The following is a 10,425-nucleotide window of genomic DNA, read 5'->3' as shown; positions in this document are numbered from 1 at the left end:
TTCATTTACATTTGCTTTTTTAGCAGCTGTATGATGGGACTATAGGACACAAAATCCCCAGATTTTGTCCCCAGTCCTATGTTTGTGAGGTTGTTTTTTTAGAATTCAAGTATGGAACTTTACATTCCTTTTAAATTTCACACATTCAGCACATTATGTTAACTTGTTAAAGTCTTTGGGGATACACTCTATACATTAACTATCTAGCTAGGGCTTCAGCTCTTGTACAAATCTAACAAATATATTGCTTTTGTCTAAGCCTTTGATAAAAATGTCAATTAACACAGTGATAAATATAAATCTTCCTCCATCTTAGTCTGCCCTCTGGGCCTGGAGTTAAGAATATCTTAACTTTTCTCTGCCTCAGTTTCCTCAGTTATATTTTTTTTAAAAATAGCTACTATCTAGTAGGTTTGTTGGAAGAATCGAATGAGATAATATTTGTAAATACTTAGCATAGTGTCTGACACAGGATATGTTTCCCCACCTCTTTTTGGCCAAGCAGAGCAGGTCTAATCCCTCTTCATGAAAATCCTTCTAATATTTTTTTTCTTTTTTTTTTATTTATTATATATTTTTTATAATATTATCCCTTGTATTCATTTTTCCAAATTATCCCCCCTCCTCCCTCTACTCCCTCCCCCCCCCATGACAGGCAGTCCCATACATTTTACATGTGTTACAATATAACCTACCTTCTAATATTTTAAGATAACTATTATTTTTCTTTTTTTTTTTCCTGAGGCAATTGAGGTTAAGTGACTTACCAAGTTCACATAGCTAGGAAGTGTTAAGTGTCTGAGGTCAGATTTGAACTTAGGTCTGAGGTCAGATTCTGACTATAGGCTGGTGCTCTATCCACTGCACCACCTAGCTGTCCCTATTATTTTTCTCTTTCAGAAACACCCTCATTTTCTTATAGAAGTCTTCATATGATGTGGCTTCTAATTTCTGGTCATTTTTTGTTCATATGACAGTTCGTAAGTATCCTTCCTAAACATTATTCAAGCTAACATCAATCCATTCCAATCCAATCCAATCCAAGCCCACTAGAAGCTCATTTGGAGGAAGTTAGAGGCAGAAGCTGGCAGAGACAAAGGACTAGCAACAGGAGCTCTCCCAGCCAAGGAGAGAGATAGACCTCCAGAAAACTAGCCAAGCCCCAAGGAAGGAGACAAGACTTGGAAAGAGACAATAAAGGATTTGGACTTTAATCCCTGGCTGCATTTGGGGTGATTACACTGAACTGAAATGAAGGCTTCTCCCAGAAGCCCCCCAAGAAACCTGCTCTCAGAGAAAATTATATTTTAGAGAAGAATATTACAAAGGAGACTAAAGGGAAGAAGAAGGAGACAAAGGATAGGGAAAGAGAAGGAAATGAAGAAAGAAGAAATATTAAGAAGAAGAAAAAGAAAGAGAAGGGAGTCAGAGCAAATTGGGGGAGGAGAAGAGTGATTAATATGTTGAGGATCATGGAAACTGCCATATGAAAATCCCTGAACAAACTTGGGATGTTTAGCTAAGAGGGGAAAAAGAGGTACATGACATGACAGTTGTCTTCAACTATTTCAAAGGCTACTGCAGGGAAGAGGAACAAAATTTCTTCTAGCAGATTATGGTAGTGGTTGCAAAGAGGAAGATTTAAGGTTAACGTCAGAAAAAAAAATCCCTAAAAATTAGGGTTATCCCAAAGTGAGATGAGTTCCCCTTAACTCTAGGTTTTCAAACATAATGTCTCCGTAAAAAAAGGAAATTTTTCTGTTAAATGGCTCAGATTAAAATCCTTGTTTTCCCACTTCTAATTGTTAACACATCTCTATTAGCTTTGGTCCCTCTAGTCTATAAAATGAGGTTGGTCAAGGTGATGCAAATTCCTTTCTGATTGCAAATCTATATTCCCATAGGCCAAAGATAAGAATGCCAATTGTTTATATTCTTTTTCACGTACAAGTTGTAGATTTTAAGGTATCTCTGAATTCTTTGATTCTGAAATAAGGAGGAAGTAGAGTAGGAAAAAAGAAAATCAGATAAAGAGGAAGGGGTAATGGAAAAGGAAGGAAGAGGAGAAAGGTGACAGGGAGAGAATATAAGAAGGGTATTTCAGGAGAAAGGGATGGAATAAAAAAGATAAGCAAAGAAAAGAAAGTTGGAAAGAAGAATGTAGGGATGAAAATGTAGCTGGAAGAAAAAAAAAAGGATAGTGGAGAGGAATGGATATGATGGAATAGGAAAGGATGAATCAGAAAGAAGACCAAAGGGATGGAAGGAAATGGGGGGAGGAGGGGAGAGACAGACACAAGAAAGGTGATAAGTAGAAAAATCAAGGTTAGGGAATTGGGGGAATGGTGGAAGGAGAAAGAAAGGTTAAGGAGAGAGGGAAAAGGATAGGCAGAGACAGAAACAGAGACAGAGGAGAAAGGTGATAGGAAGAAAAATCAAGGTTAGGGAATTGGGGGAATGGTGGAAGGAGAAAGAAAGGTTAAGGAGAGAGGGAAAAGGATAGGCAGAGACAGAAACAGAGACAGAGGAGAAAGGTGATAGGAAGAAAAATCAAGGTTAGGGAATTAGGGGAATGGTGGAAGGATAAAGAGGTTAGGGAGAGAGGGAGGAATAAAAGAGATAGGGATTAAAAAAAATGCCAAGAGGTAGAGAGAGAGAAAGGATCATAGAATTATGGATTTCAAGTTGGAATGGCATTTAGCGATCATGTAGTTCAAACCTCTCCAAATGTAGGATGGAAAAGAGATGGGAGAGTAGAGGATGGAGAAGGTCAATCTGGACCAAGTTCGGGAGGTTTGGGCTCAGCCAGAGACTGAGTCTGGAAAAGGAGGTTCGGACCAGGGCGGGAGGGCTAGGAAGAAGGCAGTGGGGCCGGGACGTAGGAAGGGAGGGGGCGGGGGCGGGGGATGGAGAGAGGGAGGGCGCGCGGAGAGGGGGGCGGGGGCTCGGGTTACAGGCGGCTGGGGTGGGGGGGCTCGGGGGGCTGGGGGGGCCCGAGGGGCGGGGGGAATCTCGACTCCTCGGTGGCGGCGGCGGCGGCAGCGGGAGGCGGCGCCCGGACAGACGGGCGGAGGGACTGACGGCCGAACTGCGGGACTGGAGTGGGGATCTAAAGGGCAGCCAAGGCTGGGCGGCTGAGGCAGAATCCAAGAAAGAGGAGCGGAAAGCGCCGGAGGATGAACTGCTCCGGGCCCCGTTCGGGCGCGGCCCCGGGGGGCGGATAGCGGATCGCGGAGCGGGCCGCCTAGGCGGCTGGGAGACGAGGCGCCGGTGGAGGCGGCGGTGAGGTCAGTGCCCGCCCGGCCCCTCCGGCCCCCTCCCCTTCGCCCGAGGTCCCCGGCCCCTTCTCCCTCGCCCGCAGAGTCCTCCCCCTTCCCGGCCCCGGGCTGCAGAGCTGGGGCTTTGTTCTGAGTCGGGAGACAATGGGGGGGGGTGGAGATGGGGATGGGGAGGAGGGACTGGGATGGGGGGGAGAAAGAGGAGGGTCGGGGGCCTGCGTGTGCGTGTGAGTGTGTGAGTGCGGGGAGCCTGGATGGGCCGGGCGTGTTGGAGAGTGTACGATTGTGGGAGGATGTGTGCGTCTCCGAGTGTGCCTGCGTGTCCGTGGGGCAGCGAGTGTATGTGAGCTTGTGGCTTCGGGGGAGTGGGTGAGTGGCTTTCCCTGTGTGAGTGTATGCATGTGCACCCATATGTGTGTATCAGGACGTCTTGCATGTGGAGCGTGGGACAGAAAGAGAGACAAAGAGACCAAAATGGAGAGAAAGAAAAGAGAAACATACAAGAGACACAGAAAAAGAGTCTTGAAGCGGCAGCTGCAAAGTGGAGAGGGTATTAGCCTGAAAGTAGAGTTTGCTTTCTAGTCCCAGTTGTATCTCCAACTTACTGTGTGACCTTAGGCAAGTCATGTCTCACATCGAGGCCTTTTCTTTCCTCGTCTAAAGTGAGAGGATTGATTCCGATTATCTCCGTGGACCTTTTGGGCAGAGACACTCTGTACCGGGGGTTCTGGCGGGTCAATGAGATCCGAGGTGTGACTGCCCAGTGCCTCTCTTCGGAGATGCAGAAACTGGAACTAAAGAAGTGTTTGGGGCTCCCTGAACTGGCATAGTTGCCATTGGGAAGGGGGCAAGTTACCTAAATCCCTGGTGTGGAGGAGGGGAGGGTCTGAATGGCACAATGAATGTAGTGTGGAGTAGGCTGGACTGGAAACCACAGGGTCAAGGGCTGGGATAATATTGTGCCTTGTGGTCACCCACAAACTCCCGGACATTGTCACAACTGCCCACATGTTCTGGACACTGGCGTAGCCTTTCAAGTATCCCAGAGGAAGTGCTCTCAGCCACCTCTACACACTTAATCGACAAGGATTTATTAAGCGCCTACTATGTATCAGGCACTGTGCCAGATAATCGGGATAGGAAGACAAAAAAAGAAACATTCATAGCCCCTCCTTCAAAAGCAAAGGCCACATAACACTGTGACAGCTGATTGAATACCCCACTGGAGATACTATCACAGCTGCCCACCAATACCACAGCAGACTTCTCAGTGAGGCCAGAGGAGAGAGTTGCCCACACTGACACACCCACCCACTTTAACAGCTGCCTAAACACCTCAGACACCAATACAGCCACCCCCACACCTCTAGTCTCTGCTGCCCTCATTCCCCAAAGGAGTAGCGGCCACTCCCTGAAGTCAGTCATTCCTAACTAGTGGATCCACCCCCACTCACACCTGCAGATCACTAGCACCCAATTCCCAGCGAGATGCCGCAGCCTAGGCTTGGGGCATAGTTCCTTCACTTCCCCATATTCCCGGATAAGAACCATTTGTCCCATCTCCCACACAAGCAGGGTTCCCCCCACTCCCGTATGCGAAGACAACTTTTTTTTCAGAAGTTCCAGGATATCTAAGTTCAAGGCTTCCCCACAATTAGAAAGATCTCATTCATGTCCACTCCTAGTTTCTTCTAGGACATTAAAAAGTGGCTACTTCTGCTTCATTGTACTAGAAGTAAAGAAAAAAGTAGTCTTTTTTTGGTGTCTTCTCTCTTTTCTCTGTTATCTAGTCTTCTTTATCTCTTTTTTTCCTTCTCTCTCTCCCCTTTGAGCCCATCTTCTCTCCCCTTTGTCTTCCACTTGTTTCTTTCCTTAGTCCTTTCTCCTCCACATTTCTCTTTCTGTTGTTCATTTTCCAATCTGTACCTTTTTCTTTTCTCTCTTCGTTTCTCTTTCTCCTCTTCATTCAGCTTATTTTTCCTCTTTTCCTGTTACTTTCTTCACTATATATCCCCTCTGTTTTTTCTCCCATCTTTATCTCCTCATTTTCCACTCTCTCCTCTGTTTCCACGAAGTTACAGAATCTCAGATTTAGAAAGAACTCCACAGAAATATCTGAATGAGAATCCTTTTTACAATAGTCTGGAGAGTTTTGGAGAGGGAGAAAAGTGTCTAACTTAGTGTCACTGACTTGAGTTTGAATCCTGGTTCTGCTGCTTAGTACCTGGGTGACCTTAGTAAAATCGCATAACTTCTTGGGCCAGGTGATCCATTAGGGTTTTTTATCTCTAGATCTATGGTCATATAAACTCCTGTGAAGGGAGCCTCCCAAGGCTTATTCCACTTTGACAGCTCTTGTCAGGAAATTTTTCTTTACGTCAACTCTAAAGCTTCCTCTTTCCAACTTATACCCATTTTTCATAGTTGTGCTCTCCAAGTAAAACAATCGGCTCAACATTTCAACAAATATACTCTATGCACCTACTATGTGGCCAGGTACTCTGCTGGGTGATGGAGATAGAATGACAGAAAGAAGAAAGTTACTATCCTCAAGGATCCTACATCCTCTGAGAGAAGGGGGAGGGGGTGAGGGAGGAGAGGAAGTCCATACAATTGTGTGGGAGCTAATAAGAAAAATGTATAGAGTAATTTAAAGAGAATGCTAATAGTTCTTCTTTGAGGGTAGGGTGGAAATCAGAAAAGGTCTAATGAATTAAAATACAACTTTTAGACTGGTTAAAGTAGAAAGATATTCCCAAGCATTGGAAGCCAATGGAGGAAACTAGAATAGAAAGAAAGAAGTGAGCAGATGAAATATACATTTACAAATAGATAACAGCCAAAATGCAAAGGGAAAAGAAAAAAAGATCATTGCATGGCATCATGGAGGGAGAGCTGAAATGGACTGACATGAGATAGACAGCTCTGACCAGATTATTCAATTTAAAGCATCATTTATTAGCTGGCTGGCAACTGACCCCACTAGACAGGCTAGTAGAGATCAGCCCCGAACTTTTAGTGAGGTACACTTTTAAGCCCGTTTACCACATCCTGGTACAGCCTTGCAGTTACAAATTTTGGGAATCGCTGACACAATTTCTCGTTTACAATGGGGAAGTGTCTGGATGAGAGTGAGCACACAACAGAACCTGCCGACATGTTGTTTTACAACGAAGTCCTGACTTTGTAAGACACCCACTTCTCTGAAAGTCTGGGGTCTCATGAACCGGGGGATGGGGCCAGTCTGAACATAACACTTCCCTTAATTTAGTTTAAGCGACATTTTCCTATAAACCTAAGGTCTCTGGGCCCAGAGATGAGGGGATCAGTCTTTTGTACATTCCAGAGCCTTCAAAGAGAAGAGGAGGAGAGTGATATTGATATTAAAAGCCTAGTAGAGGGTAAAGAATGTGACTTAGATTCAGAAGACAAAGGGCTGAGCTCTGCTTTTAGAAGTTCCACTGAGTGACTATGGATGAAATATTCCCCTTCTCTGAGCCTCTGGAGTTGTTTTGTTTGTTTTTGTTTTTGTTTTGTTTTGTTTTCTGAAACAATTGGGGTTAAGTAATTTGCTCAGGATCTCACAGCTAGGAAGTGTTAAGTGCCTGAGACTAGATTTGACCTCAGGTCCTCCTGACTTCAGGGCTGGTGCTTTATCTATTGTGCCATCTAGCTACCCCTGAGCCTCAGTTTTGTCATTTAGAATAGGGATAATCTGCTGTTTCTACCACAGAAAAAACTCTCAATGAAAATACTTTGTGTCTGGTAAAGACCATACAAATATAAAGAATTATCATTATTTGCAACAATAGAAACACATAAACAGTGATTTTGTTGATACTGTTACAGGACACTTTGTATGATCTGAAGACAATGAGAAATCAAAGAGATTAGAAAGGAAAAACAGCTTTCCTATTCCCAAGTCTTCAGTTTAGGTTATGGAGCATGCCGAGTTCCTTAACTGATTCCTCTTCAGTAAGGTTACCATTCTCTGAGCACCCTCAAGTTTGTTAGTACCTTTCCAAAAATCCAATACTCTCTTGCCATTCAGTTCAACTCTTTATCCTCTGTCAATTTTTATCTTTCTTTTCAACCTTGATTCTTTTCCTCTCAAAGGAGTCAGAAGACCAGAGTTCAAGTTCCTGGTTAATTAGCACATGACCTTGAGGAAACCACTTAACTTCCCTGAGACTCTGTTTCCTTAAAAGTGAGATAGTTGTACTATATAGCCTCTGAGGATCTGATTCCTGTGATCTTGTGGTTTTCCAGCTCTCACATTTTGGGATTCTCTCCTTTGTCTCCTGTTTCTTTCTTCTAGTCATTCCTCCTTCTTCTCTGGCTCCATTATACTTATCTTTTCTTTTTGTAACTCCTCTTCTCTTTTCCCCTGACTTCTCTTTTTCCCCTCAGTCCCTGTAGTATCCCATTGTCTTTCCAGGATCTCTTATTTTTCCTTTCCATCTCTACCTCCATTTAAATGAAATTAAATTCCAATGAGCCAATTCTGAAACTCCTTATACCCCTTCTCCTCACTTTCTACCTCTCTTTTCCTTAGTGTCTCCCCACTGTCTTTTTTTATACATCTCCTTTTGCCTCTTTCTTTCATGCCCTTCACACTTTGTTTCAACTTTCCTGTTTTCCAGATTGCTATGTTTTTTTACTCTTACACAGGTCTCTTCTCTTTTCTTTTTTTTTTTTTTATTTCTAAGTCTCAAAGAAAAGAAGAAATCTAATCCCACACATTCCTAAACAAGAATCTCATCCGTATTATTGATAACAAGTGATTATCTAGTCTGTTTTTGAATATATCTAGCATAGGGGAACCCATCACATCTCAAGGTAGCCTACTCTAGTTTTGGAAAACTGTGATCCTTAAGAAGAATTACCTTTAAGAAATCAAGCCTAAAACTTCCTCCCTGTAGTTATCACTCATTGCTCCAAGTTCCACCTACCAGGGCAAAACAGAACAAGAACAGTACCTCTAGGTGGCTGCCCTTCAGATTCTTAAAGATGCCCTCCTAAGTCTTCTCATTTGCAATCTGAACATCCTCAGTTTCTTCAATGGATTTTCAAATGGTGCAAACAGTAACTTCCTCATTATCTTAGGTACCCTCCTTGGACACTAATTTATATAACCCTTCCTTAGAACTTGTCGCCTAGAACTGAACACAGTATTCCAGATGTGGCCTGATCAAGACAATGCAGAACTCTCAGCTTCTTTGACTGGTATTTTATACCTAATACAGCCTAAAATTTTGCTGACCATCTCATGGATCCATTGGAATATTTACATATAAGTAAATTGTGATATAGAAGAAATAGCACTTTTCCTCATCTGTAAAATGAGAGACTCAGAATGGTTGATCTCTAAGGTCAAACTCTAAATTCTGCATGTGCCTCAACTTCCTCATCTCCTTTACACTTCTTAATTTGTTGAAATCTACAATGATGTGTGGATTAATTGGGACAGAGTAAAATAATTAACCTTCTAAATTTTCATGTGTTGACCTTTGTTTAAATACTGCCTTTGCTGCTCTCTATTTTTATTACTTTGAGCCAATCACTTAATTTCTTTGGGTTTCTGTCTGTAAGATAAGGAGGTTGCCTTAGATGACCTCTGATATCCCTTCCTGTTCAAGCCATAACACAATGGTCTTTAAAAAACAAAACAAAACAAAAATCTTTTTTATTATGTATTATGAGACTTTTCCATGTAAATATTTATCCTTTTGTTTTACATGATTTGACATTCATTCACAAGATTTTGGTATTCTTTGATTTTTTTCATTTTGAAACCACACTTTTATCCCATTGGATATCATTATTTGATATTATTGATGAACATTCCATTTTTCCAAGTCTAACCTTAATTACCTCTATTTTTTAAATGGGAGTTTAAATCAGATGAGTTTCAAGATGATTAAGGCATGTTTATATCCATCTCTTAAATATATTGTTTAGTCTTCACTGACATAGAACCTGGTACAAAGTCCATTGCAGTATTTTATCACCATTTGGGAATTAATGTAATTTGGTATAATTCTTTTTCTGCTTGTAATTATGTTTGCTACAATTCATTATTGCCCTTTTGGGGCAAGACATCTAGGACCCCTAGAAGAAAAAAATCCCTGATATTTTTTGGGTAGATGTTGTACAATATGTTGAAGATCTTACAGGCTGATGGGGATTTCCAACAAAGGCTTTGATATAGCCTTAAATGAAAAGGTGTGTTTCATAAGTGAAAATTATCTTTTCCTAATTTTCAGTACTTTGAAAGTTCAGGACAAACACTTTATCTTCATAATAAGTTAGCATCTATTTTTCATTGGTTTTCTCTATATTCTTCCAATTTCAAGACACTATGAATTGAAGAGAAATGGTAATAATCAGCTGCCAAGTCTCTCTGAGGGTCTTTGCTTGTTTTCCAAAGATTAATTAGGCTATTTTTCAGCAAAATTTTTTTATTTGCAGCCATACATTCTAGTGAAACCAATCATGTTTCACCATGAATTTAAATGATACTTGTAATGCTCAACTTCCTAACATCAGCAGGTACTGCAATATCTCTAACAGTCATTGAAGTGTGTTCCTTCAGAACTATAGCTTTTGTATCTTTCTTTGAAATAATATACATTCTTAAAAACCAGAATTAAAAACCCAGCAAAAGAGAGTAATGAAATATATATATAGTATGAAATACAGCACTCTACTGATAGTACTAACTAAACTGGTGAAGCCAGATTGATCCATTTTCATCTGGTCAAGATCAGACATTATGAATCAGCCCAGTGTCAATAGAAGCATACATTGCTGTCACAAAATAAAACTACATAAAAATCATTAATTGTCAAAATAATTCATATATCACTGTAGCTTCTAGTACTGCTTACTCCTTTTCTAAGATTATCAGTTATTAAATCCAATGAATGGTCTTTTCTCAGTTCTCTTTCTTCCTTCCTTCTCTGCAGTGTTTGACCACCCTATCCTCCCAGATACTCCTTCCCTGGGTTTTCATGGCTTGTTTTCTCTTGGTTTTCCTGATGTCTTTTGTGATTGCTCTTTTTTCAGTGTCTTCTTTTGGATTATCTATGTATAACCTTCCAATTGGATATACTCCAGCCTGTGTGCTGGATCCTTCTGCTTCTGT

The 10,425-nt window shown here is 41.6% G+C and overlaps 1 protein-coding gene across 2 annotated transcripts in view; it reads left to right on the top strand.

The window, feature by feature from the left end:
• The first annotated feature begins 3,023 nt into the window (after window positions 1-3,023).
• Window positions 3,024-10,425, top strand: part of DCHS1 (dachsous cadherin-related 1) — a 67,714-nt gene continuing 60,312 nt past the window's right edge. For both annotated transcript variants that reach the window (XM_074305046.1, XM_074305045.1), the window contains exon 1: window positions 3,024-3,287. The gene's annotated coding sequence lies outside the window, so the exon portion shown is untranslated. The remainder of the gene's footprint in view (window positions 3,288-10,425) is intronic.

This window comes from Sminthopsis crassicaudata, chromosome 3, assembly GCF_048593235.1.
Source record: "Sminthopsis crassicaudata isolate SCR6 chromosome 3, ASM4859323v1, whole genome shotgun sequence".
NCBI lineage: Eukaryota > Metazoa > Chordata > Mammalia > Dasyuromorphia > Dasyuridae > Sminthopsis > Sminthopsis crassicaudata.
Note: the sequence above shows the minus strand (reverse complement) of the source record. Positions and strands in the feature narration are given on the sequence as shown.